The 11,806-nt window shown below is 50.8% G+C and overlaps 1 protein-coding gene across 12 annotated transcripts in view; it reads right to left on the bottom strand.

Annotated features, from left to right (window-relative positions):
* Positions 1-11,806, bottom strand: part of Slc39a11 (solute carrier family 39 member 11) — a 392,410-nt gene that overhangs the window by 245,058 nt on the left and 135,546 nt on the right. The window lies entirely within an intron of this gene.

The following is an 11,806-nucleotide window of genomic DNA, read 5'->3' as shown; positions in this document are numbered from 1 at the left end:
CCTGCAAGCCATTGCATTCTGCCATCAGGAAGTGGGTGTGGAGGAGGTGGTCAGTGCCGCCAGCGGACCTCATGACTGCAGCCCTGAAGGACCCTAAGAGGACCCAGTCACCTACTCGCAGGCTTCTGACCTTTGGATTCAATGGGTGCTGTGAAAGCTGCTGCCTGGGCAGCCATTTGTATGCAGCAGGCAGGGGGCGGGGTCCTGGTCCCACCAAGTTCAGGCAAAGCCTTCTGATCTCACTGAGCAGTGGGAGGGCAGCCCCTGCCCAGGAGAGAGAAGCCAGGGGTGAGGTTCGGTGAAACGCTCCCCAGAGCATCAGAATAAAGTAAATAGCAAAGAACAAAGAACTAGGAAGAGAGGCCAGAAAGAGCCAGGGGCACTGGCACCTTCTGCGACCTCCCTTAAACCCCGCGTCCCACCGCAAGAGTGGTGATGGCCAAAGAGCAGCAGCTCCCAGGGCCAGTGGGGCCTTCACTCAGTCACTGCCACCCTGGGACCCGAGGTGCCTGGAAACCAACCACAGGAGCCCCTGTTCCTAGGTGCCTCTTCCTCTGCAAAGCCGTGGGAGTCCGGGTCAGAGGAAAATTAACAAGCTCCCGTCATCGCTGGCTTCCTAGTTGGAATGGCCCCTGGGAGTCATAGAGCCACCTCCAGCCTGCAGATGCAGGAGAAGCACCTGGAGAATCTGGGCCCCACCTAAGACCCCGGTTCACAAAAGCCCCCACCTTCCTGTCCTTAAGGGGCCCGGCCCTCCCTGGCTGCATCAGACCCGTCCTTAGCATTTACTCCCTTCTGTCACTGTGCTGGCAGCCAGCTGGATGGCCAACAAGCCATGTCCTCAAGAAGCCTCCATTCTGATAGGAAGACAGATGATGGAGAAACAAGCTAAAACGAAAGACAAAGACTTGTTCTGGAAAATAAACGAGGGCGGGGAGGGGAGGCAGGCTGGAGGGGGGAGGGGAGGAAGGCTGGAGGGGGGAGGGAGGAGTGGGAGGAGCTCCTGCAGGCAGCAGGAGGACCTGCCAAGCATCTCAGTGGCTCAGAGTGCAGAAGGCCTGGAGGTGGGGGAGATGGCCTGGATTCCAAGGTTAAGGAAAGCCACCACAGGGCTCTCAGCGGACGGAAGAGTGGCGTGTTGCAGACCCTCCCACTCCTGTGCAGAGAACTGGATGAGACGGGGGCACAGAGCCTGGCAGACCAGCCCGGAAACTCCTGCCAAGGGAATTTCAGGAAATGGCTGAAGATGGATTAGGCAGAGGAAGTGGAAAGCAGGGAAGGATCTAGGGGACCTGCTGGGAAAAGAGCCAACAGCACTTGCTTGCGAGGAGGAGAGGAAGTCACAGATGGGCTTCGTCATCTTTGCCAACTGCCTGGCCACTGCGGGGAGGCCCTGCCTCCAGTCCTGGAGTACAGGGGGGTGAGGCCCAGCTCTTGCCTTCATGAAGGGACCCACCCACTGGAAACAATTTTAAAAGTGTATTTAAAACAAAAGTCACATTTGCCCAGGGCCAAACGAGGAACAGAGCTAAGTCTCACACAGATTGCGAGAGAGAATGGTGAGAGCAGAGACGGCGGCCAGAAACCAGGAACACATCCAGCTCCGAAAAGCACCAGGAAGCCTGTGCAGCCCACTGCCCCCGACCCAGCTGAGCTGCAAAGGGGCTGTTCAGCGAGGCCCACTCCTCTACCCCACCCCAACAGGGGACAGGACCACACACCAAGCACCCAGACAACTCTCCACCCAATGTTACTGCCCAAGGTATATAGAAGTACAGCAGCACGTCCACCTCGTGAGTCCTGCTCCTCGGAGTGGCACGTCCATCCTGCTCTCCTGGCCACAGCTCTCTACCTGGGACAAAAGAACTTCTCCCAGTCCTGTGTCAGGACTAATGGCATCTGTAACTCCCTCTATCTAAAGTTGGGCCCGGCTGCTGCCACACCATTAGCCTCCTTTGGAAGAATATGCTAGAACCAGACCCAGTTCCCACCTGCATCTGAGTATTTCCACGGAGTAGAAACCCCCAGGGCCACCTCCCCTAAACCCGGGGCTGCGGGTGTCGACACTGGCCTGGACTGACTCCTGCCCCATGTTCCTTCAGACATGGCGGCTCAGCCCTCTCCTCAAGCGCTGCTTAGAGCCAAGGACATGCCTGCCATCCTCCACTGTCCTCCCACTTCCGCCCTGTTCCTCTGAAGTCCCAGGACGCTTTACTGCCCCCACCCCAGGACAGAAAAAGCAAGAGGCACTGCCTAGAGTAAACACTCTTGGAGCCTCACATCTCCACCTCTGAGATGCACCCAAATCACACGGGGACCTTAAACCCAGATTCTGTGCAGCAACTCTGGTCAGAGGCAAGCTTTGAGGGGTGCAACTCATGTTTCCCAGCAAGGTGGCAGGATGGCCACCTCTGCACGGCTTCCTTCATCACTGCAAGACCTATGCAGGCAGCGTGCAAAGCTCTAACAGGGCCAGCCTAGGAGGCGGACCGAGGCTGGCCACAGAGGGAGTCAGGGCACGGGAGTTCACCAAAGGAAATGGTCCCATCACTGGAGCACAAGCCGCCGCCCAGAGACCTGACCCCCAGGACCCACTAGACAACACAGGTCGGAACAGCAAATCACAGCTACAGGAGAGGGGGGAGAGCCGAAGACACTCCTACCCCTCCAATAACAGTGGCCAGCCTGCCTGCCTTCTTGGGCCTCAAGATGAACTAGACGCAGTCCACCCAACCCTTCCACCCTGAAGCCAACACAGGGCCCAAGGACATCCTTCACAGTCGGCTGCTCTGCAGCTCCTCTCACCCCACTGATCCCCAGCAAAGGTGCACTGGCAACAGCCAGGGGCCCAGAGAGAACAGACGCAGGGCCCTGGAGCAGACCATCAGCACATGGTGCAGAGCAGACCTGGAAAAACCAAAAACTGCACAGTGTCCCCTCTGCAAGGCTACCAGACCTCTTGGGAGGCAGGGAAAAGGGGGAAGAGGTAAGAGAAGCCACATCCAGACCCTCTGAGGGTTGGCACCTGAAGGAGAAACTTCAGGCAGGGACAGCACTCTGGGAATTGCCCACGCCTGGAGTTCCTCACCCGGATTCAGCCCCGTAGAGAAAAGATGGGAGAGCAGGAGACAGGAGGGCAGATGAGGGCCTGCAAGGCTGTGTCCCAGTTGGGGGGGCAGGGGACTAGGAATATTGCTTGTCACGGGAACAGTGAAGTTGTCACAGCACGGAGAGAACCTGCACTCTGCAGGCTTGTTGGCCTGGACTTCCTGTTTGTTGCCCTGTAGTTGACGACACCTCTGCAACTGTCAGCCTCTGAGCAAGACACCCCCCGGAATGTGAGTCCTTACTTCTGCATTCAAGCGAGACCAATATCAAAGGTGAAGATCAGGGACAGAACTGAACTTCATCAAGAGCCTGCAACGGAGCCTCCTTCCAATGTGAAGCCGCAAGGCTTGAAGTCTTGTTTGAATAAAAAACCATCCATTTTTGCTAGAAGTCTCACTTAAGGTAATAACGGCTAAGATTCTCTGAACGTCGGGCACTGGGTTTATTTTTGTCTTACATGGACATTTTCATTTAATCTCTTCAAACAATCCTAGGAGGCAAATGAGATTTGATTCCTCTTTTTATCAATGGAGAAAGGTAAACGTAGAGACTTTAACTAACTTAATTAAAGACACTGGCAAATCTTGGAGAAGCTGCAAAATAAAAGCCAAGCAGCCCCAGCGCAGCCAGGCGGTATGCACACACCACCCATTTCTCACCATGTCATGAACATCCCGATTTATGGCCCTAAACTCTGGCTTTGAGAGAACAGGAAGAGGTGAAAGCAGGAAGGTGCAAACCACAAACAGAAGGGACGGCCACCAACTGTATCAGGACCTCCAAGAGGGGGATACACCCCAGGGATCCTGAGGTCCCTGCAACTGTCATCCTAAAAGACCAGCAGACTCTGAACAGCTTGTTCCCCGGGCAATCCTGTGGTGGAGAAAAACCCCTAGGAATGACATATATCAAAGCCATGTCCTCGCAAACATCCCTTTCTCAGTGAGCACACAGATCCCTCCTTTGGCCACAAAGACTCACTCCAGCAGAAAGGATAAACAGGATGCCTAGAAGTCATCTTCTGGGGTCTCCCATAATTGTGTTTCTTCTAAACGAGAGCCCACATGAATTGAAAATGAAAAAAAAAACCATTTTCCCCAGCATCACATTTCCTGTGACCTCCAAAGCAGTCCCCCACAGAAGCCAGTTCCCACCACCAAGATGAACATTCAGCACAGTCAGCAAGGCCAGCGCCCCGTCTGCAAACGGGGGGGGGGGGGCGCTACTACACGTCTCCGAAGAGCTCTCTGGTGCAAACTCGGTGCCCAGCAGAAGCGGCAGGGTTCCTGGGTAGCTTGTCTTGGGAGAAAAGGCTGTTCATCGACGTCAGATAGAATCCCAGGATTCCTTTCACACCACCTCCTCTGCCTCACTCCTGGGTCTCGTTGTTATAGAGAAATAGAGACTCCCCTCCTCTGAAAGTTGTTCAAAAGCAGAATTGTGCAGTCTCGTGAAACCCCGGGTTTGCAGTCCACTGATCCGTCCCAAGCAACGTGTGGGATGACGGCCGCCGAGACGGCTGAAGCCGAGATTCTGCACCAGGCGGCTGCACCACGGCGGGTTCCTCTTCATCTTTAGCTTCCTCCTATGGTCGGTGTCACCACTTACACTAACTCCCTCCCCACCCAGGGAGCCACAGCAGATGCTTTCATGTTCCTTCTGTTATCCTAAACTCAGTTGTCCTACCCCAGAGCTGGCCCAAGAGATGTGAAGACTAAATTGTCTCCGCTGTCCAAAAAAAAAAAAAACAAACAAACAACTGTCTCGAGGGATTTGTATTCACACAGATCTGGACTCAACTGCCAGCTTCACTTTTTTTTTTTTAAGCCATTTTAAGCCATTCAGCCTTGGGTAGGTACATCAACTTCTCTAAATTTAGATTTCATCGAGTGTGAAACAGAAGAGTTCTGCCTACCCCGCAAGGTTATGGACATTTAAATGGAATCACCTCTACGTGCGGCTGATCACGGTTCCTGGCCGTAAGAGGCGTGCTTTGCCTGTGGGCTCTCCCTCCACTCTGCTCCTCCATCCACTCTTGTTCACACCTCTTCCTATTGATAGGTTCCTTATGAACCAAACAGCACATCCAGAGACCTGGGTCTCATGAGCTCCTGTGACAACTGACAGGTTTGGGACTCTTCAGCCAGTGACAGGACTTCGACATCTACCCCAAAGCTTCCCTTCTACCCAGTAGCTTCCGATCACTGAAACATATTCGTTGAGCAGCTCGTATGTGGGCCGTGTGGCATTTGCAGGAGAGACATGTGCCACAGTCTCTGCAGACCCAGGAGCTTGCAGCGCATACGTGCAGACAATGCAATAAATGTCATTTCTAAAAAGCGCCACGTGGTGGGGACGGAGCAAAGATGCCAACAGAGAGTCAGCAGGTGGTTGAGATCATCAAAGAAGATGTTCTAGAAGACGTGTCACTTAAGTGGGGCCTCAGAGGCAGACAGGGCTTCTGTAGACAGGATCCAGGGACAGGAGAAATCCAATAATGGTATGAAAATGGAAAAAAAAAAAAATCAAGGCAAAGTTGGAGTGAAGAGCCAGGAATTTTCAGAAATAAAAGAACATCCGATCTTTTTGATTAAATCGGTAATTTAGCTCTAAAGACAAATCACTTACACACATCCCGTAAAAACCTCCAAAATGCAAAATGAAGAGGCCCAAGATCAAGTAAGTGCCTGGCAGGCCCAGGTAGGAAACCTACATGAGTAGACACGAGTTCACTGCACGAGTGCCGAGGAGAGGGGAGGCAGACCCCACCCAGGAGAAGCAGCCACTCAGCCCCAGCTGAGCTTTCCAAGGTGGGACACTAGCCCCAGAGTCACCAAGATACAAGGGATCAGAAATCTGGACTCCTATCTGAAATCACCCGATTTTAAAACTGTTGGCTCGTCAGATGCTCAACTCGGCTTTGAAACACCATATTTTTCTAACAGATGGAGCCGCACCATCTGGGCTACCTGGTGACGTAGTGAACGCTCCGTCACGGCTCTGCTCCAGCAGAGAAGAGGCACGACCCAGAATGGACCGGGGCTGGAGCGGGGTACTGGCTCCATTAGTCCAGGCGGTTATCACGCCCCCACAGCAGCCGACCTTGGCCTCCAGCCACAGGGAGAACCAAAGGAGGCTGCCTCTCACCCCTTAACCTCCCCTCAGGAGGCCAGCTGCCCTTCAGGGGCCAGCCCCACACATGGGGCACTCGACCCACCTCGGTCCCAGAAGAGCTGTTGGCCAGATGAGGATGGCCCTCCTCCTCCTCCCAGCCCTGGCTGCCGGTCTTCTAGACCCTCTGCTCACAGCAGATACTCGCCCTCCCAGCACTCCCCCGTCCCTCAGGCTTGGTTAAGATCACAAACTGCCCCGGAGCCCTCTGGGTGCCCGGGTTTTCTCAGAGTCTGCGCAGTTCTGGAGGGACACAGGCTGCCTCTCTACTCCTTGGGCCACGATGCCTGGCAGCTCTTAAAGATTCACAGTCCAGCTCTTAAAGGATTCACCTTTTAAAGGTTTAAAGGCAAAGTTTAAAGGCAACTCCACAGAGAGGACAGCCCGTCAACCCTTGGTTTTATGGTAAAACAGCTTTACAAACCCCTCGATTGCATATCCTTTAAATGACATAACAACACACTTGTGTACGTATTTAGGTAAGATCCACTCACAGGAGAGAGCCTATCTCACTCTCCAAGAAAAAGAAAATGTGCTGGTGAACTTCTCCACATCCACCCAACTTCAGGGTCGAGTACGGCTGGGACGTCTTTTCAGTCCCTGGCTGTGACGGCCGTGTTCCCCGAGTCCACTGTGCCCACATCTTCCTCTTGCCGCCACCAGGCAGCCCTACCACCCAGATTCATGCTTCAGGAAGAGAACACAACACCAAGAATAATGTGCAGAGGTCCCCGAGTAGTGGCCTCGTGGGGAGGGAATAAATAAACCTAGGGAACAAGGAATATGCCTGACAATTAAAAGCCACATTATAGATGAGAGATGACACCAAAAAAAAATGACAGGTGGAGGGTGATGCAGGATGAGGTTAAGAAACCAGGGAAAGTAAAACATTCGGACACAGGAAGGTAGTTTTATGTAGGCACCAATCTCAGAACCATCTGAAGAACAATTACTAACAATAGAAATATTCCACTTCTGTCTGGGAGGCTGAGGCAGGAAGATCCCAACCTTGAGGCCAGCCTGGGCCATTCAGTGAGAGACTGTCTCAAAGTAAAAATTAAACAGAGCTGGAGGGGAAGCTCAGTAGTCTAGTGCTTACCTACCCAGCAGGTGTGAGGCCCTGGGTTCCATCCCAAGTATATTAAAAAAAAATTCCATTTGGCAGTTCATCACAAAATTCGTGAGGAAAAATCAAGTTTTCCTGGGCGACATCAACAGTCAGCTGATCTATGTTATGAATCCCATTCACAACAGTGATCAAAGTAAATGAAAATCCCCCAAGACACCCAACCGGGAGCATGGAAAGTCCTTATGAGGGAATAGAAAGTGCTATGGAGGGACACTGTGAGTGACTTGGATGGAGTGGTGTGCCTTGTCCTTAGGAAGAAGCTCCCATCACCCCCAGGCCGTCACAGTCATCTATAAACCTGAAACAGCTGGTGACAGATTCTTAGAAGATGTTTTCGGAACTAGAAAGCAGACTCTGAAGTTCGTATGAATAAGCAAGATGCTTTTGACAAGGAGAAGTAACACAGGGACTGAAGGATAATAAAACAAAATGTTCCAATAATCGAAATGATAGAGGACCTGAGAAGACGGTCAGAAATGATTAGAGGAGCACAGTGCAGCTCAAGATATACACAAGTAGAACTAAGTCTTCTAGCAGCAAAGATAAAAAAATATTATCAAAATAAGTTTGGTCATCTACATCCAGAATATTAGCATTCCAACAAGGAATGCAATGTAAAAAGTGTTAATGAGCTATTTTTCATATGTTAGTCTTTAAAGTCTGATGTGTATTTTACAGCAGATAGTAATTTGGACTAGCTGCATTTCCAGAGCTCCAAGAGACATTCGGTTACTGGTTAGTACATCAATCATCTTAGACCCCCCAAAAATCCCAGGAAAAAAATACATCCTATAACTGAGTAAATTATACAGTTGGAATTTTATGTCAATGGAGAAAAGATGGGTTATGAAACCCATCTTTTTAAAATTGAACTTCTGGAAGCCATCAGGAAATGCATGCGTTTTAATCCCTACCTCACTTCTTATAGCAGAAGGGACTCTGGATGGACCAATTATTTGCAGAAAATTTAGAAAGTCATAGTAAAAGTACATCCTATTTTCAATTATCTTGGGAAAGGAAAAGTTTTACTTGAGCTAGGTGTGGTGCGTAATCCCAGCGACTTGGGAGGCTGAGGCAGAAGGGTCACAAGCTCAAGGTCAGGGTGGGCAACATGGCGAGACCCTGTCTCAAAGCCAACAAATGAACAAACAAACCCAAGAGAATGGAGGACACTGAGGCTCGGATGAAGGAGGACTCAGGGTCACAGGCAGACAGACACCAGGTCCTCAGGCCAACCCATTGAGTCTCAGTGCCCAGTCACGTTCTCTAGACCTCAGTATCACTCCAGAAAGACCCACAGACTCAAGCAGGTGCAAATTAAAGAATCCATGCAGTCAGAGGCACTGTAGCCAAAATCATAAGTGACAAACCCCAAAGAAAAATATGATAGTGATTATTTTGGAAGTAGTCTAAGACCAAAAACTTAATAGAAAAATAAGAGAAAGGCACAGACTATTCATGGAAAGGGAAACAAACAGCTTTGAAATGGGCAGAAAGATGCTCAACTTCAAAGGCAACCGCATCAAGTAGCATGTCTGCCTCTTCCTATTAAGAACTCAAGAAGTTTGCTAAGACCCCACAGGGTGGAGGTGAGGGCAGAGCTTTCTCTTCTCTAACATTGTTCATGAAACTCCATCAGTAGACGCTCTGCAGAGGACAACTTGAAAGTTGATATAAAAACAAAGTTCACAGACCACTGTATCATCTCACACCCCGAAGCAGCAGATATTTCTTTACCTGATGTGGCCCAACTGGTCATTATTAGGTTAATTTGAAAAGCAGATAAAGAATTGGCCCCACAAAATCATTTCAAGGACATGAATGTGCATTACCTTGCACATCTTGTGACGTAAAGCAGAAGCCTTCTGAGGACACATGGTCAGCTGATGGGGCCCTGCTTGGGCTGTTCTGCAAAACCCATTCCCATGGTACTTGACCTACATGTTCTGATCTGCTTTCTTTAAACTGATAGAAAGACTGGAAGATGCCCAAGAACTGTCCCTCTCTACCTCTCTGATTAATGCCAAGTCTTTTAGCAGAAGTCTGGTGGTCCGACATTCATCCATCCATCCATCCCAAGCAGGGGGCTACACCCGCATCAGAACTTCTTTTCCCTTTCTCAGCCACACAATTTGTGTAACACTTGATTAAAACCCAATGATTACAAAAGTAAAACCGGCATCCGTAGTTGGATTAACTGACCGATTCTGGGTGAGCTGACAGGGTAGGGTCCCTCCAGCATGTGGCCCAAGAGTTACAGGCAGCCGAGACCAGAATGCCTGTCACTCAAGCCACTCCTTCAAGGCAAGTTCAACCAAGAAAGGGCTGACTTAATGGAGCAGGATGTTCACTGCATCGTGTTTTAGGAGCCAAGGACAAACGATCTAAATGTCTTAACAGGAACTACTTAAACAAGTCACCGTCCCTCCACTTAAGGAAATATGCAGTTCCTTTAAAAAAAAAATGAGTGGCTCATACAGATGTGCCAATATGGAACCTTTGTCCAAGAGGTGACCAAGTCAGTACAGAGCAGTACTGACCTATCTAGATGAACATGCCTACGTGGGCACAGGGCACCCCCAAGGGGATAGAGGACAGCCTGGTCAAAAGGGGTGGGCTCTAAGGACATGAAAGAGAAACTGTCACTACAGTCCCTATTGAACCTTACGAGAGGTGAGCTGTGGGCACAATTTATTTTTTCGAGTGACAGCCAGGGTGCTGCTGCCTGGGCTGGCTGAGGATTCCCACCAATGGGAGGAAGCAGGAGAGCCAACGGCTGTTGAGTCACTGTAGACCAGGATCCCTGGGAGGGGGGAACCAGAGAGTCCCCAGATGGAGAGGCCCCCGGGACTGCTTTCCTGGATTGAGCCTCGGGTAGGCAGCAAGGTCCAGAGAAGCCGCAGCAGGGGGTCACTAGGCCCAGAGAACCAGCTAGCCTCAGGGTCCCCAAAGGCTCCGAGGAGTGTGGGAGTAATCCTGGGAGCCTCAAAGCCACTCTGAAGTGAGGGAACCAGGAGCAAGCTCAACGCATTTCCTGCAGCAACAAACCAGTCCTTGCTCCTGTTCTTCCCCCATGAGGAAGAAAGGCCATAGAGAGCCGCATTGTGCTAGGCACAGTGGCCCACACCTGTAATCCCAGTGGCTCGGGAGGCTGAGGCAGGAGGATTTTGAGTTCAAAGCCAGCCTCAGCAACTCAGCAAGACCTTGCCTCTAAATAAAATATTTAAAAAGGGCTGGGATGTGGCTCAGTAGTTAAGTGCCCCTGGGTTCAATCCCCAGTACATTCCCCCCAAAAAAATCCCCATCACATCAGGCAGAGGAACAGACCCAGATCACCTGCAGAAGCAGCCAAGAGCCCTGAGGCTTGGCACTATCCAAGGGCTATCTCAGGCCCACTGTCTGCTTCTGTAAATAAAGTTTTACTGGAATCCAGTCATGTCCATTGATTTGCATATTGTCTAGGACTGTGAGTCCACAGGGTCAAAAATATTTACTATCACACCCTTTACAAAACAGAAAATACGGGGGAGGGAGAGGGAGGGAGGGAGGGAGGGGGAGAGAGGGAGGGAGGGGGAGGGCGAGACACAGCTGGCTTCTGATGTAGGCAAACAGAACAACTTAGCTTTGAGCTGCGCAGGCCAAGGAAGACCCACATCCGATGGCTGCGGGGGAGGGGCACATGCCAGTCTGGGAGTGAGTAGAGGGTTGGGGAAAATTCAAAATTCACTAGGACTGGGTTGATACCCCATTTGTACCATCCCATGAGAGCAGGAGTTCAGAAAAAGGTATTCGTCTAGATTGGTTTATAGACCGAGATGCACACTCATGACCCTCAAGAGACTGAGACTGTTGTGTTATGATCCCCAAAACATGTTTCTTTACTGGCTCAGGCTGAGAGACATTAGGTCCTTTATGAAGACCTGGGTACATCGGGGACACTTCACCATGAAATAACTTCTTCAATTCATGTTATTTGCAACATTGCTTGCTAATTATGGAATCAGCTGGGTTAGTGGTTCTTAAAAACTCAAGAACAAGGTTCCTTTTCCCTGGGCATTGTGGCGTATGGACAAGGTCCAGGTATGCCGAATCTCAAGGCTTCCCAGAACCTCACATTTAGGAAGGTGGCAGTTCTCCAATGCAAATCATCAGGCCTCATTCCACACCCCTGACCTGAGGCCCAGCAAGGATGCCTTCGCAAGGCCTCCAGGTAACTCTGATGTGCTCCTGCGTAAGAACCACTGCATGAAGCAGTGCCTTCTACAGGAGCCACACCGTATCTGTTGCCTTCCTCACGCCCAGTGTCATCCGCTATTTCCCCCAGAAACCGAATGCTAAATGAACTAGGAGAGAGGCCCTTTGTTTATCTGAAACATAACAAGGTCCCAAGTCTATTTC

The sequence above is a fragment of the Ictidomys tridecemlineatus genome, chromosome 3 (assembly GCF_052094955.1).
Source record: "Ictidomys tridecemlineatus isolate mIctTri1 chromosome 3, mIctTri1.hap1, whole genome shotgun sequence".
NCBI lineage: Eukaryota > Metazoa > Chordata > Mammalia > Rodentia > Sciuridae > Ictidomys > Ictidomys tridecemlineatus.
Note: the sequence above shows the minus strand (reverse complement) of the source record. Positions and strands in the feature narration are given on the sequence as shown.